The sequence below is a fragment of the Bos mutus genome, chromosome 8, assembly GCF_027580195.1.
Source record: "Bos mutus isolate GX-2022 chromosome 8, NWIPB_WYAK_1.1, whole genome shotgun sequence".
NCBI lineage: Eukaryota > Metazoa > Chordata > Mammalia > Artiodactyla > Bovidae > Bos > Bos mutus.
The window spans coordinates 22,588,394-22,607,897 of record NC_091624.1 but is presented as its reverse complement, the minus strand read 5'-3'; the positions used below and the strand labels follow the sequence as shown (position 1 = coordinate 22,607,897).

General features: G+C 44.9%; 1 protein-coding gene across 6 annotated transcripts in view; it reads left to right on the top strand.

The window, feature by feature from the left end:
• The first annotated feature begins 2,488 nt into the window (after nucleotides 1–2,488).
• The window catches only part of MSANTD3 (Myb/SANT DNA binding domain containing 3), a 37,944-nt gene continuing 20,928 nt past the window's right edge, over nucleotides 2,489–19,504 (top strand). For 2 of the 6 annotated variants that reach the window (XM_070375201.1, XM_014480917.2), the window contains exon 1: nucleotides 12,880–13,045. The gene's annotated coding sequence lies outside the window, so the exon portion shown is untranslated. Of the gene's footprint in view, nucleotides 2,600–2,650; nucleotides 2,711–10,256; nucleotides 10,460–10,482; nucleotides 10,616–12,879; nucleotides 13,046–19,504 lie in introns of those variants that run through there. The other 4 variants (XM_070375199.1, XM_070375200.1, XM_070375197.1 and 1 more) reach the window with 4 other exon arrangements.

The following is a 19,504-nucleotide window of genomic DNA, read 5'->3' as shown; positions in this document are numbered from 1 at the left end:
AAGCCATGGGGCCAAGGAGACTTTGGTGTGTTCTGCACAGGTTGGCTCGCTTGGGTATAATGCATAGCAAAGAAAAGTGAAGAGTACATCCAGAAGAGCAAATGGAATTCCAAGCACATACACTTTCTTGCTTGCCAGAATTTATCTCTGTGATGACCTGTGCTGGGAATCTGAGAAATTTTCTCTTGAGAAGTGATGCTGAATCTGAAATCTAAAGGATGTGCAGTTGTTTAGAATGTGATCAGTTCAAAGAAGACATTCTAATGGTCAAAGTGAAAAGATGCTCAACACCACTAAGCATCGGGGAAATCAAAATCAAAATCGCAGTGAGATATCACCTCACACAGGTTAAATGGCTATAATAAAAAAGACAAGAGATAACAACGGTTGGTGTGAATGTGGAAGCATGTTGACTATAGTTAATAATATGGTATTATATACTTGAAAATAATGAGACAGTACATCACAAGCATTCTTACCTGAAAAAAAAGAGTTGTGTGAGGTGATAAATGTATTAATTATCTTCACCTTGGTAATTATTCTAATCATTTGATAAATAGATCAAATCTCATTTTACCCTTTAAGTATATACAACTATATTGTCAATTTTTCCTCAGTAATATTGGGAAAAATGTGACTAATAAGTAATGTTGTAAGTAAGGAAAAGAACATTCTAAGCAGAGAGAATAGCATGTGCAAAGTCCCCTGAGGTGAGAGCACATTCAAAGAACTGAAAGAAGGCAGTGGGTGAAATAGACAAAGGAGAGAATAGAATCAAAGGGAGTGCAGATTTTGGCAGGGCATTGTAAGTCCTCCAAGGATTTTGGTTTTTATCCTTAAAGCAAAGGTAAGCCATTGATAGGTATTAGGCATCCAATGACAGATTAGATTTTGTTTCTCAAGAAAATTACTCTGGGGAGAATGGATTAACAGGAAGGGAAAAATGCAATGGATGTGGTTATACCAGAGATTCAGATGAATGCTTAAACTAAGGTCGTGGACAGACATGGTGACACAAAGAAAAGTTTGAGAAATTTTAGGGACGTGAAACTGACAGGACTTACTGATATACATGGGATATAGCAGTTTGGAGGTGATGGCAGTGTCAAGGACTGTACTAGATCACTTGCTTGTAAGATGAAATTAGGAGAAAAGCTTTTTGGAACTGGGAAGTTACAAAATAATTAATAATAATTAACCAAAAAGTGAAAAAGGAGGAGAAGGGCTGACTGTTTTTTCGTGAATTAAAGACTGTAGACTCCAGAAATAAAAGAAGATGCTTTAGAAGCTGAACACTGAGAGCAGAAACCATTTCTAAAATTTAGCATTTGTTGAACAATTATTAGAGGAAGGTGGAAGGCAGGGAAAGGAAAATCTGAGAGGGAGGGCAGAGGAATGACATGAGACAGACCTTGAGGAAAGAAGAACTTATGCAAAAATAACACAGTTTGTTCCAGATTCAAGAAATGACTCAACTTTGGAGAAAATAGGAATGCAATAAAATAGTTATCACAAAAATACAAATAAGCAAGCAAACAAAATTATATTCATTATTTATTTCGTTTCCTCCTAGTAAATAGCACAGCCTCCTGTTTCCACCTCTTTATTTCTTTTATTCCACTCTCTGCCCCTCTCTTTCTTGAAACATCGTGAGCTCCCTGAGGGAGGGCCCACACTTCTCAAGTATTTTGAACACTGGTTCTGTCATTATCTAGCTCCTTTGGACCACAGTGAGGATTAACCAACATGAGGGTTAATCGTCTGCCTTCTACAGACCCATCCTTAGCTATTTACTCCTCTTTTGAGTGCCCCCTTTCCTCATCTGTATCATGCTGCAGTGTTCTAACCCCGCTACAGTGTAAACTTCTAGAAAGCAGAATTGACAGGACCCTGACGTAAGGGCGGATGGGATAAGTACAAGTGACTGGGAGAAGAGAAGAACATGGAATGACAAGCCTAGAGACAAGCGGGATCTATTTCCCAGGTAGGTGCAGATCTGAACCCTTGACCTGGGCCTGCTTTTCCTCCTGCAGTACAGCAATTCTGTGTTGGGGGTTGTGGGGTGAGGCTCAAGGAATCCAGCTCCCGCACGTTCTCAAGTATCTATTCAAGCTGGGGAGCCCTGTGGGCACATTCTTCGTGCTAAGTAGATAGCCGCACTCAGTAGCCACTAACACATATTTCTGGAATAAACAGATGGGTGGATGAAATACTTGTGCAATAGAAACTTCTTGTGGCAACTCCCGAGCGAGTAGAATCCTTATAATCCCCGCCATTCATTCCGCAAGTCCTGGGCTCGCGTGTCTCCGCCAGTCACATGGAGGCCCCGCCCACCTCTGGGCGCGGCCCCGCTCGGCGCGCTCCTTCTGCTCGGGCCCGCAGCCCTCGGGGACGCGCGGAGCAATGGGCAAGTTCTGGGCCACAGTGCGCTTGCGCAGAAGGTGCAACGGTCCGGGGAGGGGCGGAGCCTGAGGAGCTTAGACTGAGGTGATAAGGAAAATACGGAAAGGATCTGGATGGCTGTCAGCTCTGGCTCCGCCGGGAGAGAGGAAATGGGCCAGGAGTGGGTGTTTGCAGGGTACACAAAGACAATCTGTTGGTGAGTTTACATTTTTACTGATTTTACCTTTTTTTCAATTAAGCTCGGTGTTCAAGAGCTGATGCTTTGGAGGTCCCAGTGTTCTGACACCGCATGCCTATGTGGCTTTGGGTAAGTTACCTGCCCGAGCTTCAGTGTCTGCCTCTGTAAAGTGGACCTGGTAATAGTTGTGGGCTTCACAGGACTTTTGTGAAGATGACATCAGACAGTGTGTGTAAAGTACTTGGCACAATGTTTGTCAGAAATGCCCAATAAGTTGTAAGTGCTATTACTATCATCAATGTTAGAAGCATTAAGTATCATCATAATGTGTTTTTTTGTGTGCCAGGATCTTTTGTATGCAGTTGTTATGCTGGTAATCTTTGGAAAATATCAGAGAACCTGAGAAGTAACAGGAAGTTAGAGATTGGAAAATATTCTGAGTTTAGAAAGGAGAAAAAAGTAGATCTTGAAAAATGGACTCTAATAATCTTGAATTTTACTGAGCACCAACACAAACCCAGGATGGATCGTATCAAAGGTAGTTTGTGAGGAGAATTTCCTGGCTATGCAGTTGTTAGGACGCCACGCTTTCACTGATGAGGCTGTAGGTTTGATTCCTTATGGGGGAACTAAAATCCCACAAGCCAAGCGGTACTGCCTAAAAAAAAAAAAGTAGTTTGTGAGCCTTTAGAAAAGGAACTGGTACTCACTATGAAGCAGTCTGCATTCTCTAAGAACAAATAAATCAAGCCAGATTAACTTTTTTGAGCGAAGAGTAAACTGATAGCTCAGTGGAAAAACTTTCTTTGGTTTAGTCATTTACCTCAGCCTGAGATGCTGCCCCATTTTAAGAGTCTCTTGTCAGAGTCTCTTTCATTTCTGACATAAATCTTACAGAAGTAATTTTTTTAGCTAAACGGGGAATATGTGAATACCTTTTTGTTGTAAAAAATTCAAAAACTGAAAATGAAGGGAAAGTCCCCTTCCCAATTCTGTTTCCACCTCCACTCATCAATTTAGCGTGCATTTTGCTCTGATACTTAAAAATCTATCTCTACACTGATTTTTAGCAGTTAGAACTTTATTCTGCCAACTGAATAACCAGCAAAAGAAAGCAGTTTTTTAGTCTCATTTGAAAGGAAACCCAAGGGCAGGTAGTGTAGAGCCAGCAGACTCTTTCTGTCTTGGTTTCACCATCTACACATTTATCCTCATGGTCACAAGGTGATTGCTGCTTCTCTAAAACTGAGTCCATTTATTGGACAGGAAAGGACAAAAGCTATCTTGTGAAGTTTTATATTTTAATTCAGGAAAGGAAGCCGACTGGAACATCTGCCTACAACTCATTGGCCAGACTATATCACATGACCCCTCTATCAACAAGGGAGTCTGGTGGTCAAGTGGTTAAGACTCCATCCTTCCACTGTAGGGAGCATGGGGTTCCATCCCTAGTGGGGAAACTAAGGTCCCTGAATGCTGAGTGGCTAAAAAAGAAAAAAAAGTAAGACAAGGGAAATATTAATAATTTACTTTTTAAGCATCTAGAATATAGACTCCTGAGAGTCCTTTGGACAGCAAGGAGATCAAACCAGTCAATCCTAAAGGAAATCAACCCTGAATATTCATTGGAAGGACTGATGCTGAAGCTCCAACACTTTGGCCACCTGATGCAAAGAGCCAACTCACTGGAAAAGACCCTGATGCTGGGAAGGATTGAGGGCAGGAGGAGAAGGGGATGACAGAGGATGAGATGCTTGGACAGCATCACCAACTCAGTGGATTTAAGTTTGAGCAAACTCTGGGAGATAGTGAAGGACAGGAAAGCCTGATGTGCTACAGTCCAAGGGGTGCAAAGAATCGGACACGACTTAGTGATTGAACAACAACAAAGTATAGAACGACATAGTAAAAGTGAGGGGTGAATATCTTTGGGCTAAGCAAGGTTTCAGTGTCTGCTGCAGAAATATAGAGGTTGGTTTTGCTTTTCTGAAAATAAACTCACACTATATATTTTTGGCAGCTTGCTAATTTTCCTTGGCAGTATGAATGAATTAATACTTTCTGAGGTGGCCTGTATGAAATTTCCTTGGCTCCTTTAGCTGCTGCATAATACCCTTTTTTCCTTATTCTAAGGCATACTCTTTCATTCACATGTTATTATCTCTAAAATTGGTATGCATCTTACACTTGCCATCATCTAGGCAGTAGTCGTGATGTAATTGTCATTGCCTGCTGGATATGCTTCAGAACTTGCAGAATGGATGTTAGCAGCCTGGAATATTAATGATTCTGAGTCTACATATGACTCAGAAGGTTCTGACTCCAAGAAGAAGATTTATATATGTTTTAATCAATTTATTTGATGAATACTCTTATTTTAATGTATGCATGAGGATGACATGGAATTAAAAATTCATGTCTTAAGTTTCATGTGACTTTTTGAATAAATATAAAATAAAAATTATAAGTGTTAAGAAAACTTTTTTGTCATAGTTTAATTAGGACCACTTTTTTCTTTTTTAGTGATACATAAAATAATGGTGTTTATCATTCATGATGTCCTGAAGTCAGTGAAATATGATTTTCTACACTGTGGCTATTCCATAGCTTAATCATTTTTGTATCAATAGATGTTAAGTTTTCCCTTTTTTTTACAGTAGTGCTTCAGTAAACTCTTTTTCATTCCTCCTTTTCCATATGTGCAAATAGTATTTCTCTTGATTCCTAGAACCACATTTTTAAAAATTCTAAAGCTGCTGGCCCCTCCAATCTATTGTTGTTGTTCAGGTGCTCAGTCATGTCCAACTATTCATGACCCCATAGACTGCAGCACAGCAGGCTTTCCTGTCCTTCACTATCTCCCACAGTTTGCTCAAACTCATTTCTATCGAATCAGTGATGCCATCCAGCCATCTCATCCTCTGTTGCCTCTTCTCTTCATACCCTCAATCTTTCCCAGCATCAGGGTCTTTTACCAATGAGTTGGTTCTTTGCATCAGGTGGCCAAAGTATGGGAGCTTCAGCTTCAGCATCAGTCCTTCCAATGAATATTCTGGGTTGATTTCCTTTAGGATTGACTGTTTTGCTCTCCTTGTTGTCCAAGGGACTCTCAAGAGTCTTCTCCAGTACCACAATTCGAAAGCATTAATTCTTCAGTGCTCAGCCTTCAGTGCCATAAAGGTCCAATTCTCACATCTGTACATGACTCCAGGAAAAACCATCAGATGAGATCAGATTAGTCACTCAGTCGTGTCCGACTCTTTGCCACCCCATGAATCGCAGCACGCCAGGCCTCCCTGTCCATCACCAACTCCCGGAGTTCACTCAGACTCACGTCCATCGAGTCAGTGATGCCATACAGCCATCTCATCCTCTGTCGTCCCCTTCTCCTCCTGCCCCCAATCCCTCCCAGCATCAGAGTCTTTTCCAATGAGTCAACTCTTCGCATGAGGTGGCCAAAGTACTGGAATTTCAGCTTTAGCATCATTCCTTCCAAAGAAATCCCAGGGCTGATCTCCTTCAGAATGGACTGGTTGGATCTCCTTGCAGTCCAAGGGACTCTCAAGAGTCTTCTCCAACACCACAGTTCAAAAGCATCAATTCTTCGGCGCTCAGCCTTCTTCAGTCCAACTCTCACATCCATACATGACCACAGGAAAAACCATAGCCTTGACTAGACGAACCTTTGTTGGCAAAGTAATGTCTCTGCTTTTGAATATGTGCTTTGACTAAATGGACCTTTGTCGGTAAAGTGATGTCTCTGGTTTCTAATACGTTGTCTAGGTTTGTCGTAGCTTTTCTTCCAAGCAGCAAGCATCTTTTAATTTCATGGCTGCACTCATCATCTGCAGTGATTTTGGAGTCCAAGAAAATAAAGTCTGCCACTGTTTCCACTTTTTCCCCATCTATTGGCTATGAAGTGATGGGACTGGATGCCATGATCTTTGTTTTTTTAATGTCGAGTTTTAAGCCAGTCTCCTCTTTCACCTTCATCAAGAGGCTCTTTAGTTCCTCTTCACTTTCTACCATTAAAGTGGTATCATCTGCATATCTGAGGTTGTTGATATTTCTCCTGGCAATCTGGATTTCAACTTGTGATTCATCCAGCCAGGCATTTCACATGATGTACTCTGCAGCAGAACAGATTAAGAAGAGGTGGCAAGGATACACAAAACTAGACCAAAAAAGGTCTTAATAACCTGGATAACCACGATGGTGTGGTCACTCAAGTAGAGCCAGACATCCTGGAATGTGAAGTCAAGTGGGCCTTAAGAGGCATTACTACAAAGAAAACTAGTGCAGGTGATGGAATTCCAGCTGAACTATTTCAAATCCTAAAAGATGATGCTGTTAGAGTGCTCCACTCAATATGCCAACAAATTTGGAAAACTCAGCAGTGGCCACAGGACTGGAAAAGGTCAGTTTTCATTCCAATCCCAAAGAAAGACAAGGCTAAAGAATGTTCAAACCAAGAACTTCCAGATGTACAAGCTGGATTTAGAAAAGACAGAGGGGCCGACTTCACGGCCGACGCGCACGCCGCCTGGGACAAGTTCCTGTCGATCGTGTCTGGCGTCCTGACGGAGAAGTACCGCTGAGGCCGTCGCAGGACCCCTAGAACAGGCTTAAAAAAAAAAAAAAAGAAGAAGAAAAGACAGAGGAACTAGAGATCCAACATCAGTTGGATCATAGAAAAAGGTAGAGAATTCCAGAAAAAAATCTACTTCTGCTTCATTGACTACAGGAAAGCTTTCGACTGTGTGGTTCACAACAAACTGTGGAAAATTCTTCAAGAGATGAGAACATCAGTTCACCTTACCTGTCTGCCTCCTGAGAAACATGTATACAGGTCAAGAAGCATACAGTTAGAACTGGACATGGGACAACAGACTGGTTCAAAATTGGGCAAGGAGTACATCAAGGCTGTATATTGTCATCCTGCTTATTTAACTTATATGCAGAGTACATCAGGTGACATGCCTGGTTGGATGAATCACAAGTTGAAATCCAGATTTCCAGGAGAAATATCAACAACCTCAGATATGCAGATGATACCACCCTAATGGCAGAAAGTGAAGAGGAACTAAAGAGCCTCTTGATGAAGGTGAAAGAGGAGAGTGGCTTAAAACTCAACATTAAAAAATGAAGATCATGGCATCCAGTCCCATCACTTCATAGCCAATAGATGGGGAAAAAGTGGAAACAGTGGCAGACTTTATTTTCTTGGACTCCAAAATCACTGCGGATGATGAGTGCAGCCATGAAATTAAAAGATGCTTGCTGCTTGGAAGAAAAGCTATGACAAACCTAGACAACGTATTAGAAACCAGAGACGTCACTTTACCGACAAAGGTCCATTTAGTCAAAGCTATGGTTTTTCCTGGAGTCATGTACAGATGTGAGAATTGGACCTTTATGGCACTGAAGGCTGAGCACTGAAGAATTAATGCTTTCGAATTGTGGTACTGGAGAAGACTCTTGAGAGTCCCTTGGACAACAAGGAGAGCAAAACAGTCAATCCTAAAGGAAATCAACCCAGAATATTCATTGGAAGGACTGATGCTGAAGCTGAAGCTCCCATACTTTGGCCACCTGATGCAAAGAACCAACTCATTGGAAAGGACCCTGATGCTGGGAAAGATTGAGGGTATGAAGAGAAGAGGCAACAGAGGATGAGATGGCTGGATGGCATCACTGATTCGATAGACATGAGTTTGAGCAAACTGTGGGAGATAGTGAGGGACAGGGAAGCCTGGCCATGGGTGCTGCAACCCATGGGGTCTGAAAGAATCGGACACAACTTAGTGACTCAGCAATGACAAAATTTTCCAGGGAAGTCTCAATATAAAAAATCTCGGTACATTATTGTCATTAGCTATCAACATACTTCAGAAGTTCTGAGATATCAGTATCTGAACTATACTGTACTGCCTTGAGTTCCAGTGAGGCAGATGTCACACAGTTTGTTTCCAGATAGCATCTCCCTAGGGGTGGTCTTAGTTTCTAAGTTCTCTGGACAATTTCAGATCTACTTGGACACCTGAAAGATTATTGTTAAAATAATGAACAGGGAGTATACCTCTATATTATAGGAAGGGTCTTTATTTTTATTAGTGCTTCTGACCACTAGAAGTGTTTGGGTGTTTCTTTGCAGTCAAAAGACCTGGCTCAGCCTCTCACTTTCTGAGCAAGGTGACTCTGTGGGTCATGGGAGCTAGGAGGGTGGGGATAGCCTCACATATATCCAAGGAATTAAAAAAAAAAAAAAATAGCAAGTGTTGGTGAGGTAATGGCAAATTTGGAACCCTCATACATTGCATATATTGCTGGTGGGAACATAAAATCATTCATTTAGCCACTATGGGAAATTTTTTTGGCAGTTCCTCATAGAGACTCCCAGAGACAGGGGAGCCTGGTGGGCTGCTGTCTATGGGGTCGCACAGAGTTGGACACGACTGAAGCGACTTAGCAGCAGCAGCATAGAGTTAAACAGAATTACCATATGACCCAGCAATCCTACTCCTAGGTATATACTCCAAAGAACTGAAAACATAGACAAATACATTGATATAGGCACGTTCAGAGCAGCAGTATTCACAGAGGGTGGAAATAACACAAACATCCCTCAACAGATATATGTATAAGCACATTGTGGTATACATACAATGGAATATTATTTAGTCATAGAAAGGAGTAGGACACACGCTACAAGGAGGGTGAACCTTGAAAACGTCGTGCTAAGTGAAAGAAGCCAGGCACAAAAGACTACCTGTTGTATGATTCCATTGATACGGAATGTCCAGAATAGCCAAATTCAGAGAGAAAAAATAAATTAGTGGGTACTCTGAGTTGAGGATACCAAGGGATAGGGAGTGACTGCTTAATGTGTGGGGAGGTGGTTCCCTTTTGGAGTGATGAATCTGTTTCAGAACTAGATAGAGATGGTGTGGTTGCTTTACACTGCATTGTCATAAATGCCACTGGATTGTTGACTTTAAAGTTATTTTTATGTTATGTGTATTTCACTCGTGTAATAAGAACAAGAGAAAGTTCAATCCTCTCCACCCTTCTGAGCTTGGAATCCTTGCGGGGGCACGATAAAAGGTGCCTTGTTCTACAGCTGCATTTGTTGTGCATTCTTCATTTGTTCATGCAAAAATTCCCACTTACTCAGCACACAGCGTCTGAACCAGGTTTGGGCTGCAGAGGGAACAGTCTCTGCCCCGGGAGCGCACAGCCTAGGGGGAGACACATCCCGCAAATTAAAAAATAAAGCAAAACTCCGTGATGAACCCAGCAAAGGAGGGTTGGCTACTTAAGTAGCAGGGTGTTCCGAAAGAAAAGGGGGGCCTTTGTCAGACGGGGGGCATGGACTGAGCCGATTCCTGCCCATGGCCGCCAAGTCCCTGGCGACAAATGCATTCTTTTATTGTTCATGGAAATGAAACAGTTTTTCAGGCCCTTCAGGAGCTCGTCCGCCAAGGTGGGAAGACGGAACTTAATCAGCACAAGGATGTCGGGCAGGAGGGAGAGGGGTGGATAGGCGGGAGACCCCCTGCACCCCGCCTCAAACCTCGGGGGAGGTCAGCGACCGCGTCTCGGGGAGGTGGGGACTGCGCGGGGCCGCGCTCCCGCCCTCCTCGGCGCCTGCGGACCCGCAGGCGGCGGGCGGCCCGCGAGGGGGCGGCGGCTCCCGGGCTTTGTGGCCGCTGCGCGCGCGGCGGGGCCTGGCCGGCCGGGGGCGCGCCGCCGCCGCCCGGCGCTCCGGAGCCCGCGGCCCTCCCGGCCGCCCAGCCTGCGAGAGGAGTCAAGGCCGCCCGCGCTCGCAGCTCGCCGGCCCCTCCCCCGATCGCCGCTGCCGCTGCGCCGCCGCTGCAGGTAGGAGGCTCCCCAGGCGGGCGGGTCGCAGCGGGGCGGGGGCGCGGGCCAGGCGTGCGGGGGCTGCGGGGCCGGTAGGGCGCGCTTCCGGCCCAGGCGCCACGACCCCTGCCCCGCAGGCCCGACGGCCACCTCCGCGCGCCGCAATGGGAGTCGGTGAGTGGGGCCGGCCTGCGGCGTACAAAGCCCCAGGGCGCGGACCTCGGGGAGATTCAGCGACGTACCCGGGGTCTGGGGACTCTGGACTCCGAGGGCAGAGGAGCGGCTTGGGGGGGTGGGGGAGAAACCTGATGACCCTCAGTGCCGGCGTCTCTCCATCTCAGTGTCCCCACAGTATGCCGGGCACTGTGCTTGCGCTTTTGCATACTTGTCTTCTTTAAGACCCCTTGTGTCCCTTACAGAGCTGTGAGGGGAGGGGTCCCTCATTCTGGGGCAGAGCGCCGAGCATCACAGAGGTGCCCGCCTGACCTTGGGAAAGCGCCTTTACTCCGAGCCCTGGCTGCAGCTCCTGTAAATGAGGGTGGGATGGGGGAGAGGGATGGTGGCTGAGAGTGCGTGGTGTAATGCCTACCCGCAGGTGCTATTGTGAGAGATGAGGTACGCAAATGATCATACATATTGAGCACTTTCTACATACCAGGCCTGGGTACCAAACAGTTGGCATGAGTTATCTAATTAAATCATCATGCTGGCGCTGTGATGTAGCTACTGTAAATTGCACTAGTAATCTTTATTTAGGAGTAGGAAATAGAAAAGAATTTAGCCTCCCTATTCTGATTAAGGAAATTGGGTGTTTCTTAGGCATGGTCACATTTAAGGTTACAGATGTCCCTGCAATGTTAGAGCAGTTGTGGGATATATTTATTACACATTTAAAACCGGGAGGTAAAATAATATCAGGGCCAGGGGTGTGAATTTCAGCGTCAGATAAGTCAGTTGTGTTACCAAGGAAATTGTCGAGTATTAATTAAAAAACATAGTTCCAGAGTTAGGACTGAGGACTGCTCTAGGAGTTTGGGGCCAGAGAGACAAGGGGTGGACTAGGAGGAAATGGAGGATTCTAAAGCCCTGGGTGGAGAGAGGGACCTGTGACCACCCAGCAGTTTTCTGGACCAAGATTTCATCCTGCCCTTGGAGACCAGACATCCTATCTGGAAGGAGGGAATGGGGAGGGGTGGGGGAAGGATCCAGGGGCAAGATCAATGGATTGTCTCTTCTTACTCCCAGGCCACCCCAAAAGTAATCAGCTGGGTTGAGAGCCGGATGACAGGGCCTCCTAAAGCACCATGGTCCCTTCTCATGATTCTTTAAATTCTTTTAATATGTTTGAGGAGATTGGGATGCTCACCAACCCTAAAGATTGGTAAGATGCTTAAAATACAAAGACCTAATTGATGTAATGAAGGAGTGTGTTTGGATACAGCTCCCTTGGTTGGATAAGCAATGGGCCTGAGGAGATTATTTGGGGGTTCAGTTTGGAATGAGGAGAACTGGAAAGATTCCGGACCCTGAAGAAAAAAGAAAGGCAGGAAGGCCCAGGTGCTGTACCCTGGGGGCAGGGGGTAGAAGGGGCACTGAGGCCTCCAGAACACCATGTGCAGAATACCCACCCAGCCCCCTAGTGCTGGAGTACCCAGAAGGTACCCCTCTTCTCCCAGCTTGTGACTGCATCTTCCTTGAGTGTTGTGGAAGGTCGGGGCTCGACTCAGGCTGACTTTTCTCCTGAGTGAGCAGGAAAAGCTTCTTGGAGAAGGGTTGTTTGAAAACCAGTCTTGAAGGACAGGGTGTTTGGGCGCATAGATTGGTGAAGGTAGGAGCCCTGTGCCTAGTAAAAAGAGCAGGTGCTTTGGAGAGACAGATAATGGGATGTTTGAGTTCTAGGTCTGCCATTTCTCAGCCATGTAGTTTTTTGCAAGGATTAAATGATGGTTTTTCAAGTGCCAGATAGGGAGCTCAACAAGCACTAGGACCTTTCCCCCGTCCACGGTGACATTTGTTTAACTCTTGTCTCCCGAGCACCAGTCCTATGCTGAGTCATATGCTTCATGCTGGGGATCCAGAGATAAGTCAGAAATTATGCATTTCCCTTAGGGATTTCCCAGCCTAGTGAAGGAGACGGACACAATGAGCAAATTACAGAAAATAAGGGAAGTGCAGTTATCCACAGCTGGCAATGAGCTCTGGATAGAACACTCAGGGCTAACTGCCTCTTGAACAAGATTTAACAAGATGAGATGTTATCATAGAGGTTTTGAATGCAACACCAACTCTTAATTTCTTTTTTTACCTTTGTCTTGTCTTTGCCCTGAAGTCTCTCTCTTAAAACAAAAAACAAAAAACGCAACCTAGTTGCAGTGTGTACATAGTTGTTAAGCTGCCTCAAACTCATTTTAGGAGGAAGCTATTATAAATAAAATCAACATAATAGCCTGGATGTTAGTTAAGGAAGGCTTCACAAAAATTTCATGAGAGTTGGACGTTGAGGGATGAAGATAAGCCCTGGGTGGCCTTTGGGGTAAAGTATTCCAGCCAGAGGAAGCCCCATGTCCAGAGGCATGAGAACACAACAAGTTCAAGGGCATGAAGGTGAGTTTGGTCTGGCTGGGTTGAAACATACAGGGAAAGGGTGTTGTGGGATGTGGGTGGGAAGCGGGTACTGTAATCAGGGCCAGATCTGGAAAAGCCTTGGATGCCTTGTGAGCAGTTTGGACTTTATCACCAGAGGTCTACATACAGGACTGTGGCATCATCACTGTGTTTTAGGAAGATTCCTTGAGGGGCCGGAAGTTTGGGAGGTCATTTTGGGAGACTAGGGCTCACCATGGGCACAGGCAATGAGGATGGGAGTGGAGAGAAGAGATACAGAGGTAAAATGTGAAGCAGGTCTTGACGAGTAGTTCCATGGGATTGAAGAGCACACTGAGGTTTCTGCTTTCAGCCGAGTTCATGTGGCTGAAATCATCAGAAATTGGAGGTTTGGGAATGAATAATTCATTTACTTTGGGAGGTTTCTGAGGTACCCATAATGGACAGCTAGATGGAGGTGGCCAGGAGACAACTAGAAATGTATGTGGTGTTGAGGGGAGAGGATGGGGCTGGAGAGAGGTTCTTCCTGACATCCCTACTTTCTTGCGATCAAATGCCAAGAATCAGCTATGTGCTCAAGATACAAATATAGTTCCAAGCCACAGGAGCTCATACTTGGATAGGGGACCCCCTGAGGCGATGGATAGACTAGTACAGAGTAATTCTGAGTCTGAAGGAAAAGGTAAATACGTGGGATCCTGGGCCCTGCGACTTGAGAGCTGTTGTTGCTGAAGTGGTGAGTGTTGCTGAAGAGGAGATTGTCCTCAGATGAGAAGCAGGCCGGAGCGGGAACCCCTAAGTATGGGGACTTTCATTTTGTAAAAGCACTTTCTGTGGAGGGTACTTGAATAATGATCCCAAGGGAATTTCAGGGAGACTGGGATAGTGTGGGGAGATGGTTTGGGATGGAGCTGTAGGGGACGGGAGGGCAGGGGAGCGGTCAGGATCTTTAAGAACCTTCCCCTGGTTGGCAGAGGGAACCATGAGGGGTGGGGGGACAGGAGGTGGGAGCCCCTAGGCTTAAACACAGGGCTGGTTCTGCTCACGGTCACACTTAGACACAGATGGTAAAAATAAACACTTCCCGGTTACTTGGCCACCTGGAGTGGGTGGTGAAGGAGAAGAGGAGGGAGAGCACCAGAGGAAGCAAGTTTAGTGCTGGGTATAGATTGGAAAACCGTCTAAAGGAAAGATAGAAGGTGGAGAGGGCACAGGTGAGTGGCCATCCTGAGTAGACAGGTCTGAACACTTGAGAGCAGGTACATGGCAAGGTGTGCACGGGAACAGGAATGTCTGATTATTCTTAACCTCTATGACAGATGGAGGAGGAAATGGCAACCCACACCAGTATTCTTGACTAGGAAATCCCATGGGCAGAGGAGCCTGGCAGTTTGGAGTCCACGGGGTTGCAAAGAGTCAGACATGACTGAGTGAGCATGCACTGCGTCAGATGAAATCAGGAAGGCATCATAGTTCTAGCTAGGCTCTTAAAAAAATTTGACGTACAGGAACTTCCCTGGTGGTACAGTGGATAAGAATCCACCTGCCAATGCAGGGGGCACAGGTTCGATCCCTGGTCCAGGAAGATCTCATATGCTGCGGACAACTAAAGCCTATGGGCCACACCTACTGAGCCTGTGCTCTAGAGCCTGTGAGCTGCAACTAATGAGCCATAACTCCTGAACCTCACGAGCTCTAGGGCCTGAGAGCCACAACTAATGAGACCCTGTGCTGCAACTGCTGAAGCCCATGAGCCTAGAACCCATTCTCTGCAACAGGAGAAGCCGCTGCAATGAGAAGCCTACGCACCGCAACTAGACAGTAGGCGCTGCTCACTCCAGCTAGAGAGAGCCTTCACGCAGCAACAAAGACCCAGTGCAACCAAAAAGAAATAAGTGCATTAAAAAAATCTGGCATACAGTACAGCAGTATTTATAAGATGAAGCCATAAAATGATTTTTGTTAGGATAAATCCTTGATAAAAGGAGAAATTTAAGATCGTGGGACATCTAGATATAATTAGTTAAAGAAAGTGCAAATGGCGAGCAGGTTAGTTTCAACATATATTTCCCCTGTATTTATTTCCCTGCTGTATTCCAGGTGCGCTTCAAGGAGCTTGGGCTACAGTAGTGAGGGAGGGGTCCATCACTTGCTTTAGACATTTCACTTAGAAATAACCTACAGAGTTAAACCTGGGCTAACCTCCCCTAAACTGCTGAGTTGGCTCTATTCTGTTGCAGTGTTCTCTTTCTTTGGCTAGTAGCCCCACTAGCCTCATAAATAATCAGAAAATGCCATCTATGGGTCTTTGGCAAAGGACCATGGAAATTAGGTTGCAGAAAAACCCTTGTAACAGCATTGTTAGTGTGGGCTACAGCACTGGATGGGGGTTTAGAGAACATGCATGGTAGTTTAGAGATGAGGAATCAACAGGAGGAAAGGGGACTTGGCTGATGGCACAGAGTGAGTGTCAGAGTTGAGGGCAGTGGCCTCAGAGTTTTCAGTTGGGGTAATGGGGAAGGCTTGAGGGTACCTAGCCAAAGGGCATCTTGATGGTGAGAGGGTTCCAGAGAAGAGATATGGGGGGAGGGGTTGAAAACAAATAATGAAGCTTCACTTTTAGCCCCTCCTCGGCCTCTAGGAACCTCTGTAGCTCGCTCTGAGACTCAGTTTCCTCATCTGTAAGGTGAGAAGAGTGGATTGAAGTCCCTTGTGAGTTTAACGTGTTAGGATCGATGTTGTTCTCTAAAAAAGATTGTTTAGGGGGATGCTGAGAGAGGAGACAGTCAATAGACCAGGATGGGAAATAGCCTTTCTAGGCTTTAGAACAAACTGATCACCCATAACCTATGGCCAGGACCCCCTTCAGGGAATTGGCTGCCATATTTCCTGCAGCTCACTCGCCAATTCTGTATACTTTCCTTCTCTCCAAAGTTGCCCTGCTTTGTTCTAATGGCAGTTCTGATTCCAGTCTGTTCTGATGGGAGTTAAGGTCCTTATTCTAGGTCCTCCCCAATCTTGGAGTCACATCCCTGGGCACATTTCTTTCTCTGTGCTTATCACACTTGTCACCAGTCCATCCACAGTACACTGTGTTGTATTGTGTCTTCATTGGACCGTGATCTCCTGAATTTGTTTTGTTTTGTTTTCTCCTGAATCTTAAGACATACCCCTCCCCGTCCAATGCCTGCACACGCAGGTGCTTATCTAGTCCTCGTGCATTCTCTTTGCCTCTGCTTTCTCTTGATCCCCCACCCTAGTGTAGACACACACACATCCTGGTCATTTCTCACTTTGAAACAGCCCTTGGCACGCACCGCCTCCTTTCCATTAACTCGCCGCTACTCAATCCAGGCCCTTCCTTATCAATTATTTATCTGTATGATCTCCTTCAGCGCTGTCTGTTCATATCCTATACATTCTTAAAAGATCTAGCTCAAATGTCCTCTCGTTCATGAAGAGTGCACATTAACCTCTTCCCTCTTCTGAATGCCCAGGGCGCTTGGTCCTGTTTAGGTCTCAGTTTCAGTGTGCCTGTCCTTCTGGTTGTCAGTTTCTGCATGCCAGTGCCCTTCCAGGCTCTCTGGTTCAGATTGTCTTTGTATCTGCCACATATTCTAGGACAGTACTGAGCCTTTGGCAGGAATTCATTACATATCTGTTGATGGGTTTTTTTTTTTTTTTGCCAGTGAATAGAAGAACCAATAAGTATTTGAGTGTATGTTGTATTTAGACCACTGTTTTACTTTTGGAAGCAGTTCAGTATGGGTGAGAGGGGTGGAAAGAACTAAAATTTATTGAAGATCTAGTCTGTGCTTCTTGACTCCCATTGCAGGACAGTCATATAGGGGGACTAAGGCAGAGTAGTGGGTATTAACTCTTACTACAGATGAAGCATGAGGTTAGTTGACATGCCCAGAGTCACACCGCTAAGTGAGTGCTAAAGTTAAGATTTGAGCCCAGGTTTTCTGCATCCAGTGTCTTCACTTCACTTTAAGAGCAGTAGTTCATATCCTAACATCTGTCTGAAGTCTCAGTGTCACGATTTTTGGTCGTGGTTCCTACAAAGAGCAGTAGAGATCAAATCTGGCCAACTTTCTCTAGTCTTTGCCCAAATTTTAGGACTTTGTTTCATCCTTAGTGGACTTAGAATATTATTGGATGGTGTATTAGTCACCTTGGCCTGCCATAATAAAATACCACAGACTGGTGGAGGGGGAGGCTTAAACAACAAAAGTTTATTTCTTACAGTTCTGGAAGCTTAGGAAGTCCAAGATCAAGGTGCCAGTAAAGTAGGTTTCATTCTGAGGCCTCTTCTCTTGGCTTGTCGGTGGTTGCCATCTCTGTGTGCTCACACGACCTCTTTGTAACCTAGGGGTTGGTGGTGGTTGGGGAGGCAGGAAACAAGAGCTCTCTTGTCTTTTCTTATTAGGTCAGTAATCTTCTTGAGCCAGGACTCCACCCTTATGACCTCATTCCATCCTGTTGTTGTTATTCAGTCATTCAGTCCAACTCTTTGCGACCCCATGGACTACAGCATGCCAGGCTTCCCTGTCTTTTACCATCTCCTGGAGCTTGCTTAAACTCATGTCCATTGAGTCAGTGATGCCATCCAGTCATCTCGTCCTCTCTCTTCCCCTTTTCCTCCTGCCTTCTATCTTTCCCACCATCAAGGTCTTTTCTAATGAGTCTGTTCTTCCCATCAGGTGGCCAAAACATTGGAGCTTCAGCTTCAGCATCAGTCCTTCCAATGAATATTCAGGACCTATTTTCTTTAGGATTGACTGGCTTGATCTTCTTGCAGTCCCAGGGACTCTCAAGAGTCTTCCCCAACACCACAGTTCAAAAGCATCAGTTCTTCAGTGCTCAGCCTTCTTTATGGTCCAGCTCTCACATGCATACATGACTACTGGAAAAACCATAGCTTTGACTAGATGGACCTTTGCTGGCAAAGTAATGTCTCTGCTTTTTAATACACTGTTTAGGTTTGTCATAACTTTTCTTCCAGGGAGCAAGCATCTTTTAATTTCATGGCTGCAGTCACCATCTGCAGTGATTTTGGAGCCCCCCAAAATAAAATCTGTCACTGTTTCCATTGTTTCTCCATCTGTATGCCATGAAGTGATGGACTGGATGCCATGATCTTCATTTTTTGAATGTTGAGTTTTAAGTCAGCTTTTTCACTTTGCTCTTTCTCCTTCATTAAGAGGCTCTTTAGTTCCTCTTCAATTTCTGCCTTAAGGTTGGAACCATCTGTGTTTCTGAGGTTATTGATATTTCTCCTGGCAATGTTGATTCCAGCTTGTGGTTCTTCATCCAGCCCAGCATTTCTCATGATGTACTCTGCATATAAGTTAAATAAACAGGGTGACAATATACAGCCTTGACAATATACACCTCCTTTCCCAATTTTGAACCAGTCCATTTGTTGTTCCATGTTCAGTTCTAACTGTTGCTTCTTGACCTGTTTTCTCATTCAATCTTAATTACTTCCTTAAAAGCTTATCTCCAAATACAGTTACTGTGAGGGTTAGCGTTGTAACAAATAAGTTTTTTTAGGGGGATGGGTTGAATCCAAACATTTAGTCCCCTAACAGATGGATTTTTAAGGTGGATATTAAATGTACTTATTACAGTCTTCTGGTGGTTTAGTCAGTGTTATTGTTTTGGGAATTGTGCTGATTATTTCCTCTGTGTTCTTTTATAGTATTGAAATCCTGCTATTTTATTTAGTTCTGTCTGTGGGTCTTTGCTTAGCCCAAGAGGAATTTCCATCATATTTGGATGTTTCTATTTTATTTGACAATTTTTACTTTCATGCAGCTTTTGGTGTACTGATTATTTTATCACATATGATACTCATTCTGTGCATGGTAGGCAGTTTTATGCCTATATCAAAAGACATTGATTTGTTAAATTTTGCTGAGGGCCCACAATGTGAGGGTCTCTGGGCTGCTTGTTGTCCTACAGCCATGCATCTGCACCCTGTCTAGCAGAACAAGGGGTGGAAAATTTGATCCATACTGAGTAGAGCTGGGGCAGTTTCTAATAAAAGTTGATGCAGCAGAGGCTTGTTATGTTGTCATAGATAACCAGTTATGGACATTCCTGAGCAGTTTTAAGCTGGAAGGTGCTTTCTAGTCTCGGTGTTTTCTACTAATAAGCTGTGCCCGGACATCTCTTTCTCCAGGAAGTGTTTGCTTACTTAGGACTGTCAGTCAGGTGCCCCAGCGCAACATCAGCATCCAGTCTCCCTGAGGCGTGACCATTTTAAAGCTCCATTTTATTGCTACAGTTACTTTTCAGACACACATTCTTAGCAGATCAACAGTAGACACTATTTCAGTTCCCTGGTTAGAGTGAGAGCAGGGCACCTGGGTGGGGGTGGGGGACTGGGGACCCTAGGTTTGAAAGAAAGGGGGAGTGGGGAGCCAACAAATGGAGATGGGCAGACAGCTC